The following is an 18422-nucleotide window of genomic DNA, read 5'->3' as shown; positions in this document are numbered from 1 at the left end:
AAGGGAAAAGAGAAAGTTTGGGACCCAGTTCTAAGCAGTTGTTGCCTTCCCCTCTCCCATTCCTAGTCCCTCTCTCCCTAAGAGTGGGACTGGATGTGGAACCTTCCCAGTAGCACAGGAGAGCCACCTGCCTCCTTCCACATCCTATCCCTCTCTGTCTCTTCCTCAGCCTGGCAAGGGCCCTGCCAGCCTGAGCTCTAATCTCAGCCCCTGCTCACCTGTACCCCGCTATCTCAGTCCAGTTCCCTTTCCATTAAGTTCAGTGGGCCAAGATGGCACTGACTGCATGGCAAGTCTTAAGCTAACCCACAAAATGGTGACTTTCCTCTGTGTTTCCCTTTTCCTGCCTTTCCACCTGGTTCTACTCCTGTGACACACTCCGCCCCTGGGTCAGGCCCCTCCTCCCAACCTGCCTTGTTGAAGGAGAGCTCAGCATCGGGACCCTCCTCTTCCCCTCCCACCAGGAAACCCCTCCCTGATTCTGCCCTCCATGAGGTTAGCCACACCTCTCCAGCCCTTGCCTCTTCTGGCTCCCACACCACTGGAACCAGAAGTGGGCCTGTTGTGTATTTCTACCTTTACCACACTTTTATAGGGTCCTACAGGGTTTGCGCAGCTTAAGAAGCTACTCTCGGTTAATACATACTGTTTAACATTCTTTTCCTTATACACAATGCCATTGTTTTTCTTTATTCTTGCTGTTCCAGGAGAACTTCAAGAACACTGCCCTTAGAATTGTTGCCTGGATTGAAAGCTGGGTTGTGCAGACAGGCTTTTACTAAAATATTACGCTTTTGCTCTGTTTAAAAGATTTCTACAATTCCCCTTTTCTCTTTTTGCACAACCCCGGTTTTGGACGTGATTTGTTTCAGACCTTTACAGATACAGGATAACATACAGCTTATAATAACTATCTCTATTAAAACTGTAACAAGAATTCATCTTTCTTCTAGTACAAGAGATTTTAACTACTTAGTAATGCTTTAACTGGTTAACCAATTTCTAATGGGGTCATCAACTTCTTTCAGGGAGTGTAACCTGTTTTGCAGCTGTTTTAGTTGTTCGTGGATAGACACAGAGTGGTTAGAAAGATTCATGCAACACATTTTTCCAAATGTGTTTTTTTAAAACAGGGAATAGCTGAAGAAAATTGGTAGAGACACTACATTATGATGATAACATAAAACTTGTGTTGGCAAACTGTGTAGTTTTCAGACATAACTTTGTCTTGCTAATTCCACTTCTGATCTTGTTTGGAGTACTAAGGCTGTATGGTGACTTCTTTGTTTACTGGGTCTCATGTTTTCAGAGGCAGATGTGTGGTCAGATGAATAGGTGACCTTTTTGAACCTGTCAACAAAACACAGGCACTTCTCCCTTTGAAGTTAATGAATCATTTTGGCTTAGCTGTGGTCCACTTAATTGTAAATTCAGATTATATGACATATTCTAAATTTTTGCTGTAAATATTTCATTATTCAAAATGAATTGTGGTCTAAATTTCTAATGCACATACTATATTAATCAAATGCTTTTAGGGTATCAATTGCTTTGGTTTTTCAAAGTGACATGTACTTTTATCATGCATACTAATATAAACACAAAACGATACACATAATGAACGAAGAACATACAGCAGTCAGAAATCAGTCAAATAATAAGCATTATTAATAACATATGTGATATAGAATTACTGTTAACTACTGAAACACTTACTATTAACTACTAAAATCCTATAGTCTGCAAACACACAACAGTGAAGGATTGGATAAACACCTCCGGAAATGATTCTTCAAGCCCACTTCAAAATTGATCCAGCTGTCATATTTACAGGGTCAAATTGCCAAGTCAAAAGTGACTCAAATACTGATTTGGTGCAGAAGACATCTGGATCTGCTGGCAAATATTTTATCCAGATAAAGTCAAGGCTTGGCCAGGGCCTTAGGCTTTAAACTGGAAAGATGTCTCTTAACTAATTTTCAAAACAAGATTCTTAATAATAGCAGGTATGAGATGCTTAAAGCACTGCAAACTCTTGAAATGCATTTGTATAAAGCAAATTATCAGAAGTCTTAGGTAACAGACCAATTAAACCATTTTGCAGTTGGTTTAATCTGAAGTTTCTCTCATGGCAGTTGACTTTCAACAACAATACATTTTCTTGGAATTCTGGAAGCACTGAAAAATAATGAAGCTACACTGGATTAGGCAAAAGCAAGTCTTCTTAAACATGGGAAGGAGTACAAAAACAAAAAACTCTGTATAGATACAGTTACATAGCTTGCTTACCAAGATGCATCTGTAGTTAGAAAACAAAAGATCTCCAGTGACACGTGTCTAAAAGGTAGTTACACAAAGATATGTTAAAATATATTAAAAGCCAGCTATAAATATAACGACACCCTATAGATAATGCTCATCATAAAAATCTATAAATTCACATTATGCAATGAATATGTCAGTAGTAAGTGTTTGAGAAAATTAAGATAGTATTTTTAAGGCATTCATGGCTCAATGACCAAAATGAAATAAGGTAAAAAACTTCTAAATTTCCTAGTTAGTTACAGTCACTATTCTTTTGTGTTACCTATGGAAAACAAAAACAGCAGAGATTGGAACAAATAAAGTAAAATTTAGATGAAATGAAGGATGCAAAAGATAGTATCTTCTTCTCTCTACAAACAGGTGTTAATCAGTGTTGCATCACAGTTGTTTCAGTCGTAGTCATCTTCATTTCTCTAAGAAAATAACTATACTTGGCAATTTAAACAGGTGTCTTCAACAAAACATGAGACAATTTAAATTAAGCAATACTTAAACCTTGTAGAAATTAATTATGACAGAAGGAAATAACAAAACTTAACCTCAAAAGAATATCAAAGTTATAAAACCTAGCTTAAAAACATTCAGACCTGAACATAATGAAACTTAACTTTGCTTAATTTTATTAACATTTAATTTGTATCAATTGAAAACATAACACTTACTCTATTATTACAAAAAAGGCAATTGAAAGCTTGGTATATAATTTTTGAACATAATATAACAGCAACATGGATTCACTATAGAGATTATAAGGATGTAACAAATACATCACAATTCCATGTCATGTGGCTTTGAAAATAACTCACACTAACTGCAGATGTTTACTGAAAATGCTTGTTCTTAGTAGGAATTGCTTGGTATATGCCTAAGTTTGTTAGGACTTTTAAAGTGCAGTTTTGCTAGCAATAACTGACACTAACACAGGATTTGGCAAGTTGCCATTCAGCTTTTGTAGCACTTTTCAGAAACATCAAGTCCAATTTTTAATTAAAATCCGAAGTCCAAATTGGTATATATACTGTTACACGTGTTTTTTATAGCAAAAAGACTCACACTGAAATTATCTTATTAAAATTGTGGAAAAAACAAGCAAATGGATAATATATGGTTAACTTAACTTTGTCTTGTACAGTGTAGTTCTCCTAACTAATTGTTGTTTTTTTTTAAACTGTGAACATCTTCTGTAGATAACATTAATTGGAAGGTCATTTTATTAGTAGCTGTAAATCCTTTGACATTAGGTTTTAAAACTAATTATTGCAAGGTAACTTTTACTTCTGTTAATATTTACTCTAAACATTTCTAAAGAGGGATTTTATGAATTTTCTAAAGAATCACAAGAATTTCTCCAGTAAAAGTCTCTAAAACTGCAAGAACTCATAATTACTTAAAAACACAAAGTTAACTCTAAAAGGGTATATAAAGACATTCTAACAAAACAATGAATCATGGCTTTTTAACAAGCTGGGTACTATCCCAGTGCTTCTTCTTAGAGAGGGGGCGGGGGGATGAACTGCCCCACTCTATGGCTGCTCTGCTGCTGTTATATCTAGAAGGTGTGAGTGAAGTCTTCGTCATCCCCCACATATGGTCACAGAGGGGGAAAACAGAGAGAGAAAAAAAATACCTACAAAGTTAACTTTAACAAATGCAGTTCTTTCTCTCAATATTTCTCTCATTGTTTGCAGACAACGGGAAAAGGACAGGATTTTACAAAAACAGACAATGTCACACAAAAAGCCTCTCAGGGCCAGGTGGTAGCAGTGGTGGCCATTGCAACTTATCAACCTCTAATTACAATAATGAATTTTGAACTAAATACCATATAGTTAGCAATTTTTTGACTATTTTGTCTCCCTTTGAAGCTACTTGAGCCACCTGTTTCTGTAATTGCTGATATTTGTCCCACATGGCTTTGGAGCTTCTTCTGCAGTGCTTCTGCCATGGAGGGTGCTTTTGTTTTCTGCACAGGCTCTAATGTTCCCCACATGCCCTCTCTGGGTGGGGTGAAAACTGATCTAAATCTGGCTTCTATTCAAAGGTAGAGTTAATGTCTTGTCTCTGTATGTCCTCAATCAATTTAAAAGCATTGAACATCTCCTTATTTTCTTCTCTCTGACTCTCCCCCACTCTCTCCAAGGGTGTCATTGCCAAGAATATTCGCCCAGCAGTGGGAGGTAAAGACGGCTGCTGCTGTGATGCAGGTAGAATCATGGGGCTCACAGCTTGAATAGGTTCTGTTTTCATGACTTTTAAGGTATTAATTACAATCCACCAAGTCAGACTGAGAGACAGTGGCCTTGCTTTTCCCTGTAATCATTTTCTCCCACAAGTGGTCTCCTATTTCTCTCCATTCTTCCACTGCAAAAAGTAGTGGAAGCACTCTTAAGCTTCCGTTTTCTCTAGCCCATAAAACGAGCTTTTCAAGATCCTTATCCTTGACTGCTTCCCCTCATTTAACAATAGTGCTTTGAAGCAGTTTGTGCTGCCACAAATTCATCCATGCTAGCAGCCCTGGATGGGGTAAGGGTTGCAACTCCTCCCTTAGTGCTGAAGCTTACTTGTCTCCGGTCTTCCGTCTCAGGCTCCTCTGTACCCGGTTTTCCCCAGCTTAGGTTCGCTTCCATGTCCAACCACCGCATGATCCCGCCACCAGCTCTGATCCACTTCCATGTCTAACTGCCGTGCGAATCCACTCTGCTGGCCCCAGTCCCCCCACGTCCAACCATTGTGTGAACCTGCTGAGCTGGTACTCTTTGCCCGCAAATGGTCCATGTTCAGAGTGCCAGGTAATGGAAAACCTCTCAGACTATTCACTGAGTCCTCATAGAGGTATAGTGAATGTTGACTATTTCTACCTTTAGCACACTTTTATAGGGTTCTACAGGGTTTGCACAGCTTAACAAGCTACTCTTGGTTAATACATATTGTTTAACATTTGTTTCCTTATATAAAATTTCATTGTTTTTCTTTATTGTCGCTGTTCCAGGAGAGTTTCAAGGACACTGCCCTTAGAATTGTTGCCTGGATTGAAAGCTGGGTTGTGCAGGCATGCTTTTACTAAAATATTATGCTTTTGCTCTGTTAAAAAGTTTCCTACACTTGATGGTAAAGTGCTGGGGCATGATGGTCCGTTCAGTGATGCAGAATCCAAGATATGTCCATGGACAAGGGCTCCATACCTTGTCAGTGGCGATCTTGAATCCTGCCTCCTCAATCACAGTGATGATTTTCTTAAGTACCGTCTCCAAATAAATGTCAGTCTGGGTAGAAATTAATATGTCATCCATATAATGAAAAATCACAGCATCAAGGACGTTTTGCAAGTGGGTGACAGGATCCGCATTACAAACATCTGACACAGGGCAGGTAAGTTTTTCATGCCCTGGGGGAGGACTTGCCATTGGTATCTCTTCAAAGGGGCTTGTCTGTTTAATGATGGTGCAGTAAAAACAAATCTGGGAGCATCTCTGAGATGGAGTGGTATGGTAAAAAAGCAGACTTTGATGTCAATAATTGCAAGCTTCTAGTCCCTAGGAAACATAAAGGGTGAGGGAAGGCCTGGTTGCAGGACACCCATATCCTCCAGGACTTCTTTGACTTTATGGAGGTCCTGTAGGAGCCTCCACCTCTCTTTTCCTGGCTTTTTTATTACAAAGACAGGGGTGTTGCAAGGGCTGGAGGAAAGTGTTATGTGGCCCCTAAACAACTCCTCCTCAATGAGGGACTCCAGCACCTTTAGTTTCTATTCAGGAAGGGGCCACTGATCCACCAACATTGGCTTGCTGGTCTTCCTCATAAGTGGTGGAGTGGCACACTCTACAGTGGCCCCAGCTAGAAATCCCAGAATGGTGGTGGGATTTCCAGTCTAGCCCCTCATTGGGAGAGTAGATCCCTGCCCCACAGTGTCATGTCAGCTTGAACCACAAAAGGCTTTATGATGGCTACCTGATCCTCAGGTCCCTTGATGGTGATGAGATTCTTGCTCTGTAAGGACATGACAGCTCCTCCAATCCCAGAGATGGTGCCGTAGGGTGACACTAATTCCCAGTTATCGGGCCATCAGGAGCAGGCAATGAGTGTAACATCTGCTCCTGTAGCTGCAGTTCCTACAAGAGAAACTGTTTTGCTTTTATTAGGCCTGTTACACCTTATTTTCAGCTTGTCTCTCCTCATTACTTGTGTCAGGTATACCTCATACTTGTCCGAGTCTGAGTAGTCCTGTCAATGTAAAACATACATCTGAGCAAAAGGCATTCCTTTGCTCAGCAAAAAGGGTGGATTAGTGCACATAACAGAAACAGTTATTTCTTGTCCAGGATTCACTTCAGTTATCACTTCAGGGATTACCTGAAGAGATACTGGTGTGTGTTTAATATCTCCTACTATAAAAATGTCCCATGGTCTGTCCTTGGGCCCAGATTGATTGGGTTGAATATAGGAGATGGCTTCATCACCAAATGGAACTAAAAGTCTACTCATCAGTACCCGCCAGTCCACTTGGTTTAGTTGCCATTGTTGCTGGAAAAATAAGAGTCCCCACTGATGGTCACGGTCTTCCAAAACGTACCTGTTGGCCATTGGTCTTCCCAGATGGTAGGGAGACTGTGGCAGAGTGGCCTGCCATTTCATGTCACTGCGCAGGGCTGTCCCAGGCTCTGCAGATAGTTTCCTGACAGGTATTGGTGATGTTGACAATGGTTTGGCTGACTGTTTTGAGGTGGTAATAAGGGGTGGTTTAGGTAGGGTGAGGGATGGTGACCAAGATAAAGGAATGGGCACTCTGCCCCCATGTGCCCCAGCTGGCTGCAGTTAAAACATGTTTATATTGATGTTCTTCTGTGCAGCCATGACTTGTCCTACCCCGCTATTTACTGTGGGGGTGACTGCTCAATGGTGGTGAGCTTTGTACAGGCCTCCACCATCTGAGAGATGGTGGGTTCAAGTTCCAGGTGGAGCGGTCAGATAATTCCCTTGCTGTGTTTTCTTCAGCTAGTTTCCAGAGCAGCTCTTCCCTGGCCTGGAGGTTAGCAATTTGTTTTTCAATGGCATCCTTTAGTCCGTCAATAAACATAATAAATGTTTCATTGTGTTTCAGTGCCGTGACAAATATCTGAAAAGTTTTGTTGGGGTAGGGAGCCATCTGGAGTCTGGAGTAGGGCTGTACGGGAAGCAGTTTTGATCTCCTTCAGGACAGGGAGTAGAAGACTCTGGGCTTGATCTTCAGGCTGGTTATGGTCACCCTCTCCACATAAAATTTCCACTGTTAATCGGGCAGCTCTGTCCTCAGTTTTGTGGGTGGTGAGCATGGTTCTTAACTGTTCACTATACCTATATGAGGACTCAGTGAATAATCTGAGCGGTATACAACTAATCAAGGATGAACCCAGGACGCTGAGAGATCTTCATCAACTCTGCCCATAAAACTGGGTTTATCCACTGCTGCGGATCACAACAGAGGACCTTTGCATCACTTTTTAACCTCCTGTGAGGCAATGACAGACTGGATTCACCATGCACTATCACTCAAGAGGCCAAGGTAGTGATTCAGAAAGTATCACAAGCATTATCCGACCTACAAGTCCATTGCACTGACCAACCCTGCCTTTTCAAATTGCCATTTTGGGTAACCCAGATTTCATGGTCTCCTGATTGAGTGAAACCCCACACTCAAAGACCAACTCCTCGTTATAGAGTGGATGTTCCTTTCCTGCCAATCAACCAAAACAATAATAACTCTGCAAGAGCTGATGGCCCAACTAATAATAGAGTCAGAGCTCACCTCTGGACCCTTGTAGGGTGTGAACTCATATGCATATACCTTCCATTAACACTGACAAGTCCGGAAGCTTTGCTCCAGACCAATTAATGCCCCCAGTTCTCCGACAACTACCCTGGCCAAATTTCTATACACTACCCAAACCACAAATTGTTCAATGCAGCTTTTCAATGACCCCAAATTCATTAGAAGTAGAACTCCTATGAAGGCCTTAACAGTCTTTACAGATGGCTTTGAGAGTTCCCACAAGTCAGGCATGACTTGGAAAAATCTGGACACTCAGAAGTGGCAGTCTGATGTCCAGGCTGTTGAGAGATCCCCCACAAATTGCAGAGTTGGAAGACATTGTCAGGGCCTTTGAGAAGTTCAATCAACAATCACTCAGTCTGGTAACTGATTCGGCTTTTGTCGCAGGAGGAGCTGAAAGGGCTGAACATTCTTTATTAAAGGAGGTATTCAATCCAAAATCGTTCTCCTTGCTTTTGAAATTAATTTATATTCTCTCCCACCAAAAGCAACCATATCACATTATGTGTGTGAGGTCACACGCAAACCTCCCAGTACCTATCACCGAGGGTAACTGAAGAGCGGACCTCTTGGCCATGGCTGTGAATAACACCACCACTCTACTGGATGTTTTCAATAGGCCAAATGTAGCCATCATTTTTATCACCAGAATATACCAGCTTTTGTTTGGATGTTTAGAATCACAAGAGATCAAGCCAGAGTGATTGCAGGTTCCTGCCTGAACTGTCAAATACTTGCACTGCCATCCATGAGGACCGGGGTTAATCTGTGAGATCTTGAAAGTCTACAGCTTTGGCAGACTGATACAACGCATTACACAACTTTTGGATAACTTAAGTATATTCATTTATCCATCAATACTTTTTTAGGAGTTGTGTTTGCATCTGCCCATGCCAGGAAGAAAACAAAAGATGTTATAAGGCATTATTACTTAGCATTCTCTACTCGGGGAGTGCCACAAGCACTCAAAACAGATAACGGCCCAGCTTGTACATCTAAGAAGTTTAAAGACTTTTTAGACCAGTGGAGTATAAAAAACACAGGCATCCCTCATAACCCAACAGGCCAGTCTATAGTGGAAGGGGCCCACTGTAGCATCAAACATGTCCTTGATCATCAACGTGTGGCGACTGAAACCTTACCTAACATCAAGAGGTTATGTAAGGCTTTGTACGTCATCAACTTTCTTAACAGCTCTTTAAATCCTCCCATCATCTGGCATTTCTCAAAGGACACCAGAGCTCAGCTCTCAGAGAAGCCACTGGTGCTGATTAAGGATCCCAAAACTAAATAGATCCAAGACCCTTCCCCACTAATCACTTGGGGGACAGGATATGCATGGGTTTCCACAGGTACAGGCCCCAAATGGATACCAGGAAAGAATGTAAAACCATACCTGGACCCCATGACAACTTCAGATTCTGACCAGCTGAACCTAGAAAAAAACGGACAACAAGCTGTGACAGCATGGCGAAGAAGAATGAAGAAACAAAAAAACCCTAACATTGTCACCTGATGCCTAATCATGAAAAGATATTTCCACTGACCAACATAATTACCAAAAGAGACAATAGATTTTCCTATTCTGCTATTTACTAACCTCCTTTTCCTACTTCCATGTCCTGGTTTAGGGCAAATTTGGGAGAAAACTTCTAATGGGCCTCCCCCGGGAAGCAAACCTATGTGGCCCTTTTCTCCCACCCCCTAACAGGTTCGGGAAGAGATTTCTCTGAGAGAAGTGGAAAAAACCTGTTTATTTCACAGGCACAGCACTACCCAGCACAAGAATGAATGATATCAAATTACAAAACTTCTCGCCCTTCAGAAGAGATGACAAACTTCGGAGGGTCTCTTTCCTGGGGGTGTTCACTCTGTTATCAGTCCCTCTGGCGCTGGAAAATGCCGCTGCCCAGGCTGGGCTCCCGGTAGTCCACGGGTGCAAGCTCCCGGTGCTCCCCCGAGTCCCCAGTTCAGAGCAGATTCGATCTGTTCCAAGGAAAGAGAAAGAAAACAGTCCAGGAAGACCCCTCTGCTCTGGCTAGTTGGAAAGCCAAGGCAATCTGTGTCTTGTTGTCTGTCTGTGCTGTAGTCAAAACTCCCGATGCGGGGGGAGAAAGTACAGTCTCTGATAACAGACTCAGTGCTTCTTTTTCACTCACTTTTACTCTTAGATGAAATTTTAATGAAATGAAATTTTTTTATTTTTAAATTTAAAATTTTTAAATTTTAAAATGAAATTTTGTCTGGGTTAGGTGGACAAATGGGGATACAATTTAACATCATAATCAACCCCGGACATTCCATTTCCCAGTTTTCTTTCCACATCCCTCCTCCTCTTCCCCACATCTTTCAGTTTAATAAAATGAGGGGTGTGAAGGAGGGAAGAGAGGAAGGATTTGTTTAATCTTTTTCATTTGTTTGTTGAATTTTCATTGAACTTAATTTCATGATTTCCATGTTTGCAGCCCCACTGCCCCAGGAACAGAACAACATGTCCCTCAACTGTTGGATGTCTTGGATGATCCTTGCCTCAACTACAACTGCTGCATGGATCCTCCAACCCAGACAAAATATTTGGGTTACACTGGCAAGGTCCCTCCAGCAAGAGAACTTTTGCATGTCCACGGGCAGTGTGGAGATCCCCTATCCACATGCCTGGTGGGAATCCCATTGATGGAAACGGGAGAATCCCAATGCAGGTAAGGAACCTAATCCAGTGGATACCTGGGATGAGTGGGTGAGGATTTTGCCACATGCTGAAGAGGAACCCCAAGAATTAGATTTGTTTGGAGTCCTCCAGGGCCAAATTTTGTATTCAATTTTATTACAGGAGGAGACATCAGCCTCTTCCAAAATCTGAACACATTCATTCCCAAAAAAGGAACAATGTAAACCCAGTTCAGAAAATTTATTCTATTGACTGGTGCAATGGCAGCAGCAAGACAGTGTCACTGTCCACATCCCATCCTAGGGTACTTCCCTGGGGGCTATTCCTTATCTGTGGGGCTCGAGCCTGGAATGGCATTCCATCTTGCCTTTCAGGAGGCAGCATTGGCTGACTTACTATACTCATCCCAAACATAACCTTAATTAAGAATTGGCATGTCATAAAAGAGATTATAGCGAATTCAATGAAGACTGTGATTCCAAAGTTTACCATTGGCGCAAGTCAAAGAGGGTTGTAGTTTCTGTTTTCTTCCCTTGGCACGCCACAGCTAAGGCCCTCCAGTGAGATTTCTCACCTGCAGTGTAGCCTTAGTAGGCAGGTCAATGTGATGTCCACTGCCTTGAGTGACCTGTTCAAGGATGAGGAAACCACAAGGCATGCCTCCCTCCAAAACAGGGAAGCCATCACTTTCCTCCTGCTGGCCAATGGACATGAGTGTGAGGACTTTGTGGGGTTTTGCTGTTTTAATGTGTCAACACACAGTCAGTCCATCCAGTCAAACATCAAGATAATCCAAGAAGTTTAAAGATATTCAAACAGAAAAGAAGACTGCAGACTGGCTGGTCACTTTGTTAAGACATTGGGGTTTTCTGGGGTGAGCTTCTTCCACTTTAAAGGAATTTTATGGGGTTTAATTATTATTGTTGTTGTTCTAATTATGTTTACATGTTTGATTAAGTTCATTAAGAGAACTGTGGGTGACATTTTAATAAACAAAAAAGAGGTAGATGTTGCATCCCAGGAGCTGGTGGGAGAAGCTGTTAGTAGGATGCCCTGGGATGTGAACCCTTGTGGGAACTGACAATGATCAAATAAGAGATTTTTAGGCTTCAGGTACTAGTTTGAGCCTCTGGGAAAGTCAAGTACACGGCTCACTCACTTTGGCCTGAGAAATCATAAGGAAGAACCCAAACAGTACTTGGAGAGGGAAAGCAACCTTTGCAGGTGCTTGTCGCCTTGTTTATTTGTAAGAAACGGTCAAGGGGTGTAATTCCGAACAGTCCAGTGATGGTGATGTGTTGGTTTCATGACCAATGAGTTTTACCTTTTCAGACCTCCTCGGAGCTATCTATAAAAGAAGATCGGGAAACATAAAAAGTGCTCTCTTTTGCAACTAAGACTAGAGAGACTGTGTCATCACTTTGCCATTCCAAATACAGTGCGACAAAACCTGTTTAAAGAATGTTCTCCCACAGTCCCTTGTTGTTTTATGTACTACAGTTACATCATCTCAGTTATGTAACTCCTTGTCCCTGCCCCAGAGTTACATCATCCCTATTCTCCACCTGAGTTCGAGAATGTTCACTGCTCCAGTCTTCCCTATTTGTTCCCATTCCCTGTCACTCCACTCTTGAACCCTGGTCGGTTGATTGTTATCTGTTGTAATGCATTAAGAAACATGGTATGATCCTGAGATATACCCTCTGAGATGCAGAGTGTTAGTTCCTTCCTCCGACTCCTCCCTTGTAATGTTTTCCTATTGGTTGCACTATGTAGCTCTTCTCTCTTTCCCCTCCCTTTAAAAAGCAGTGTGGGATCAGTCTCTTCCTCTTTTCTGCGCCAGATTCCCTGAATAAAGCTGGGACATCATCCCAGGAAGGAAAGAGCTTTGTTTTTACCTCTAAACCTTACTCTTTAGATATAACTACCCCCTTCTCTAGGCCAGGGCTGGGCAGAACATGGCCCCAGGGGTCCAGGGGGACTTTAATAGCAGTTATCCCTTGACCCTGCCTTTGCACCACCCCTGTGCTCTCAACTCATTGCCTTCAGTCCTAATGCTCTGCCCTTCCTTGTCTGTATATAACCCTGGTCCCTCCTTCGTTCTCAGTTCTTTGTCCCTGGTCCCCTTGTAGGTGAGGATAATAAACTCCCTAGGAACACCATTCAGAGAACACCTCCTGTCAGTCTTTCTCGTTGACCTGCATATGATATTGTGGTGCATAAGCGCTCGGTGCTCAGAGCTATCCCTTCCCAGTGGAGAAACAAGGCTCTCAGGGAGGCAATGGCCTTGGCAGATCCTACCATGCTGCAGCACCAGGATTTAAGAAAGCCTTAGATCAAGGCATGCAAGCACTGCCATTACACATTACAGAACCACCTCAAAATGCTGGCAAAGCTGTGGAGGGAACAGGGGCTCGTTCCTGACAGAAGCTAAAGAAATTGTTTGTATTGGTGCTAAAACAAAACAAAATGTACAGCTTCTCCACATTTCACTGAAAACTGTGCTGGCCTTAGCTGTATATGCTATATAGCTGCTGGCTATAGCTTGTATTTTCAGCTCTCAGTCAATGCACTAGGCTCCAATGTGTAGCATGTTCAGAAGATGCTCTTTAAGCTCAGGGAAAAATGCAGAGTATGGCAAAAAAAAAAAAAAAAAAATCTTTCATTTTATCTTGAAACAAAAGGAACCAAAAAGTAAACTTTATTTTGTGTAAAAGGCTTTGTATAACTTTGGTCTGTATTGTATTATGCAACATATTTTTTGCATTACTGCACTAAATCAGATCTCCTGTGTAACATCAACTGTCTCTACTGCAGTTGAGGGGGTCAGAGGTGTAAATTATTCTCACTGAGTTAATGAAATTAGAATAAATGTCTCCCTAATTATCCAGTCCAGCACAGAGGGAGTGAATGTGTGACTTAGCCAAATGCAGACCCTAAAATGCAGACAACTAGAAAAGAATTTTAAAGAGAGCAATGGCCTTCACCTGGATTCAACCATTTTTTCAGCTGGCCTGTCTTCCTAGAGGCTGAAGTTCCTCAGCATTGTGAGGGTCAGTTGTAGCAGCATGGGTAGATGGTGAGTGCTGCTACCTTCCAAAAGAGTATCCAGGGGAAGGCGTTTGGGCAGGCATGCAGCACATACACAGTCAACACACACACACACACCATGGATAACTTTCAATGAGTAGAGATGGGAAGGATCTTTGTTTGGAGTTCCAACAGGGTTTATTTCAACCATGCATTGAAGGGAACCAGGGATGAAAATGAATTTGGTTTGAGGGCACAGGGTTAAATACATGTAGGAGGGGGGTGGATGAGAGGGTAGGGGTCCAATGGGAACAGGTAAAAATGGTGCAGAGGTGGGGTTAGGGACAGGAACAACCAATAGGAAAATGGGGTGGAGCATTGCAGTAAACTGGGGCCAATGGGGAAACAGGGAAGGGAGAAAACTCTGGGGAATTTACAAATATGGTGGACAGGGGCTGTGGTGACATAAACTTGGAGAACCAGTGGGGAACAATATAATAACATATGCTTGCAGAGATCTGTGGGAGAGAGGCCTCTCTCACCCCAACCTCAGGACTGTGCTATTCATCACCTCCTTTCCGTGGTTGAGGGATGGGGATTTTAGTCATAGGCCCTTGGGCCTCTATGGTGAGTAGGCTACAGAGAACAGTAATGGGAGTCACACTGGTATTGTATCTGAACTGGGTCAAGCCATTGCTATATTTTGCTAACAGTATTTTATATTTTTCGTGGGTTTTGGTACCAATCTGTAAAATCTGAGTATAATATGTGTAATCAGAATGTAATATCAACTATCTTCAAATGAGTAAAGTTGATTTTAGTGATCACACATTCCACATGTGGAATATCTAATAGAAGCTGGTGAGAGAATATTGAACTCTGACATCTGCTTAGCTCTTCCTGTGTGTCCTGGGGTGACTTTATGATGCTTGTATCCCCAGTCATCTGTTCTGTTTAGGCTGGATATAAAGTTCTGCACCTTTAAGATTGGTTCCAAGAGCAAAGTGGGGAAAGAAGAAGCTGAAATTTGTTTTCAGAAACAGCACTCATTCCCCTGCATGCTTCTCTGAACTATGTTGTTTGCAGCACAGACAGACAATGGGACAGAGCTCTCCTTTGCTTTTAGTTAGTTCAGGCAGAGAAGTTCCCAGGACTGTGTGTGTTTTTCCCTTTTTTCTTGGATCTGTTCAAACCTGCTCTGGACTGAAGACCCGGACAAACACCGGGAGCTCACGCCTATGGCCCACTGGGGCCTGGGCCTCGGCACTTTCCAGCACTGGAGGGACTGATAAGAGACTGAGCAAGTCAAGCTACCCCCACGACAACAACTCTTTCTGGATTTGCCATCTCTTCAAACAGCAAGAGGTTTTATTGTTTAATATGATTCATTTTTTTGTGTTTGTGGATACTTTGCTTGTTAAATAAACAATTTTTTCCACTTTTCTCCAAGGAAATATTTTCTCTAACCAGTTGTTGGAGGGGCCACTTGAATTTGCTTTCTGGAGGGATGCCTTTTGGAGGTTTTCTCCCAAATTTTCTCTAAACCAGGACATAGTGATATCTACCTTACCTTCATATCAACACTATTCCTAATGGCTATGTGTATTGCTTAAAAAATTTAAGTATCTGTACTAGTTTGAAATCAAACCAGTGAGAGATCGCAAGTCAGAATTATAATTTAATAGGAAAATGATAAAAAGAATAAATGCAATAATATCAAAAACACTGACAGAGTCAGAATACAGCCTGGAACCCTGTTAGGGTGATGGTAGTCGTCCAGATGAGGTGGTCTTGTTGAAGCGTGATCCTCTGGAAGAAAGGGGGTCTGGTCTTCAGCTGAAAGTCCAGCAGTAGCTCCTGTCCTCTGGAAGTCCCGTAGGTAAGGGCTGCTGTGGTGTTCGAATTCTCAGCTTATATCCAGTATGGAATGCTTGGCTCCTCCCTCGGGGAGGAGCATCTCACAATGGGATGGTGAGTCATGAGATAAGGCCTTGATGAGCCATTAACAGAAAACAGTCCAGGAGGAAGTTATCTCTGAGTCATGCAGCAAGGCAGTGGTGGGCCCATTAACAGGGGACAATACAGGGGGAAGTTATCTATGAGTCATGGGGCAGGGCATTGATGGGCCCATTGACAGAAGGTAGCCCGGGGGGGGGGGGGGAGGCAGGGAGCACTGCCTCACCTGGTTTCAACAGTACATGAGGATGGTGATAGAATATACTGCAACCCAGGACATAATCCACCCCTTATTCTATTACCATCTACATAATTCCAAATCAGTACCTTCCTTAAACTCCACACACACACACACACACATATATATATATATACAATGGAACCTTACACACAGTTCTCACTTAAAATGAGGTCTCCTTGTGGCACACATCGGGTTTCCCCATCTTTCCGCATTACCCACCAAGTGCAACCAGGTCCTTGAGCGAAGACAATCCCACGGATAGGTTTGCTCTTGCCTGAGGTGGGATTAATCCAAACAGTCTTTCCTAACATACCTCTCATGTGTACCACAGGGACTTTATCTCCATCCACCGTGTGCAAGGGTTCAGACTGGGCAGGACCAGCTCGATTGATGGATCCTCTGGTGTTAACCATCCAGGTGGCCTTTGCTAAGTTCACTTCCCAATTTTTGAAGGTTCCTCCACCAAGTGCTTTTAGGGTAGTCTTGAGTAGTCCATTGCACCGTTCAACTTTCCCAGCAGCTGGTGCATGATAAGGGATATGATAGATCCATTCAATTCCATGTTCTCTGGCCCAAGTACTTACGAGGCTGTTCTTGAAATGCGTCCCGTTGTCTGACTCGATTCTCTCAGGGGTGCCATGTCTCCAAAGGACTTGCTTTTCCAGGCCCAAGATGGTGTTCCGGGCAGTAGCATGAGGCACAGGGTATGTCTCCAGCCATCCAGTGGTTGCTTCCACCATGGTCAACACGTAGCGCTTGCCTTGGCGGGTTTGGGGAAGGGTGATGTAGTCAATTTGCCAGGCTTCCCCATACCTGTACTTGGACCATCTTCCACCGTACCACAGAGGCTTCACCCGCTTGGCCTGTTTGATTGCAGCGCAGGTCTCGCAGTTGTGGATAACCTGTGAGATGCTGTCCATAGTAAGGTCCACCCCTCGCTCACGAGCCCATCGGTACGTTGCATCTCGTCCCTGATGACCAGAGGCATCATGGGCCCAACGAGCTAAAAATAATTCTCCCTTGTGCTGCCAGTCCAGATCCACCTGTGATATTTTCACCTTGGCAGCTCGATCCACCTGCTCATTGTTACGGTGCTCTTCATTAGCCCGACTTTTGGGTATATGAGCATCCACGTGTCGAACCTTCACGATCAGCTTCTCCACCCGAGCGGCGATGTCCTGCCAAATCTCAGCGGCCCAGATGGGTTTCCCTCTGCGCTGCCAGTTGGCTTTTCTCCATCGATCCAGCCATCCCCACAGAGCATTAGCTACCATCCAGGAGTCAGTGTAGAGATAGAGCCTCGGCCACTTCTCTCTTTCAGCAATATCTAAAGCCAGCTGGACAGCTTTAAGTTCTGCGACCTGACTCGATCCACCCTCTCCCTCGGTAGCTTGTGCAACTCGTCGTGTGGGGCTCCATACAGCAGCTTTCCATTTCCGGTTAGTGCTTACAATTCGGCAGGAACCATCGGTGAAGAGGGCATATCGTCTTTCACTCTCCGGTAGCTCATTATATGGTGGGGCTTCCTCAGCACGTGTCACTTGCTCCTCTTCTTCAGAAGATAATCCAAAAGTCTCACCTTCAGGCCAGTTTGTTATAATTTCCAGAATCCCAGGGCGGTTCAGGTTTCCAATACAGGCACGCTGTGTAATGAGGGCAATCCATTTGCTCCAAGTAGCATCGGTGGCATGATGCGTGGAAGGAATCTTTCCCTTGAACATCCACCCCAGCACCGGCAGTCGGGGTGCCAGAAGCAGCTGCGCTTCAGTACCAATGACCTCTGAGGCAGCTTGGACTCCTTCATAGGCGGCCAAAATTTCCTTCTCTGTTGGGGTGTAGTTGGCCTCGGATCCTCTGTAGCTTCGGCTCCAGAATCCCAGTGGTCGACCCCGAGTCTCACCAGGCACCTTCTGCCAAAGGCTCCAGGACAGACCATTGTTCCCGGCTGCAGAGTAGAGCACGTTTTTCACTTCTGGCCCCGTTCTGACTGGACCAAGGGCTACCGCATGAGCGATTTCCTGCTTGATCTGGGCGAAAGCTTGTTGTTGTTCAGGGCCCCAATGGAAATTGTTCTTCTTGCGGGTAACCAGATAGAGAGGGCTCACAATCTGGCTATATTCAGGAATGTGCATTCTCCAAAAGCCTATGGCACCTAGGAAAGCTTGTGTTTCCTTCTTGTTGGTCGGTGGAGACATCGCAGTGATCTTATTGATGACTTCAGTGGGAATCTGACGCCGTCCATCTTGCCACTTTACCCCCAGGAACTGGATCTCCCGGGCAGGTCCCTTGACTTTGCTCCTCTTGATGGCAAAACCAGCCTTCAGGAGAATCTGGATGATCTTCTGTCCCTTCTCAAATACTTCTGCTGCCGTGTTCCCCCACACAATGATGTCATC

Source organism: Cyanistes caeruleus, chromosome Z (assembly GCF_971803275.1).
Source record: "Cyanistes caeruleus chromosome Z, bCyaCae1.hap1.1, whole genome shotgun sequence".
Taxonomy (NCBI): Eukaryota; Metazoa; Chordata; class Aves; order Passeriformes; family Paridae; genus Cyanistes; species Cyanistes caeruleus.
Note: the sequence above shows the minus strand (reverse complement) of the source record.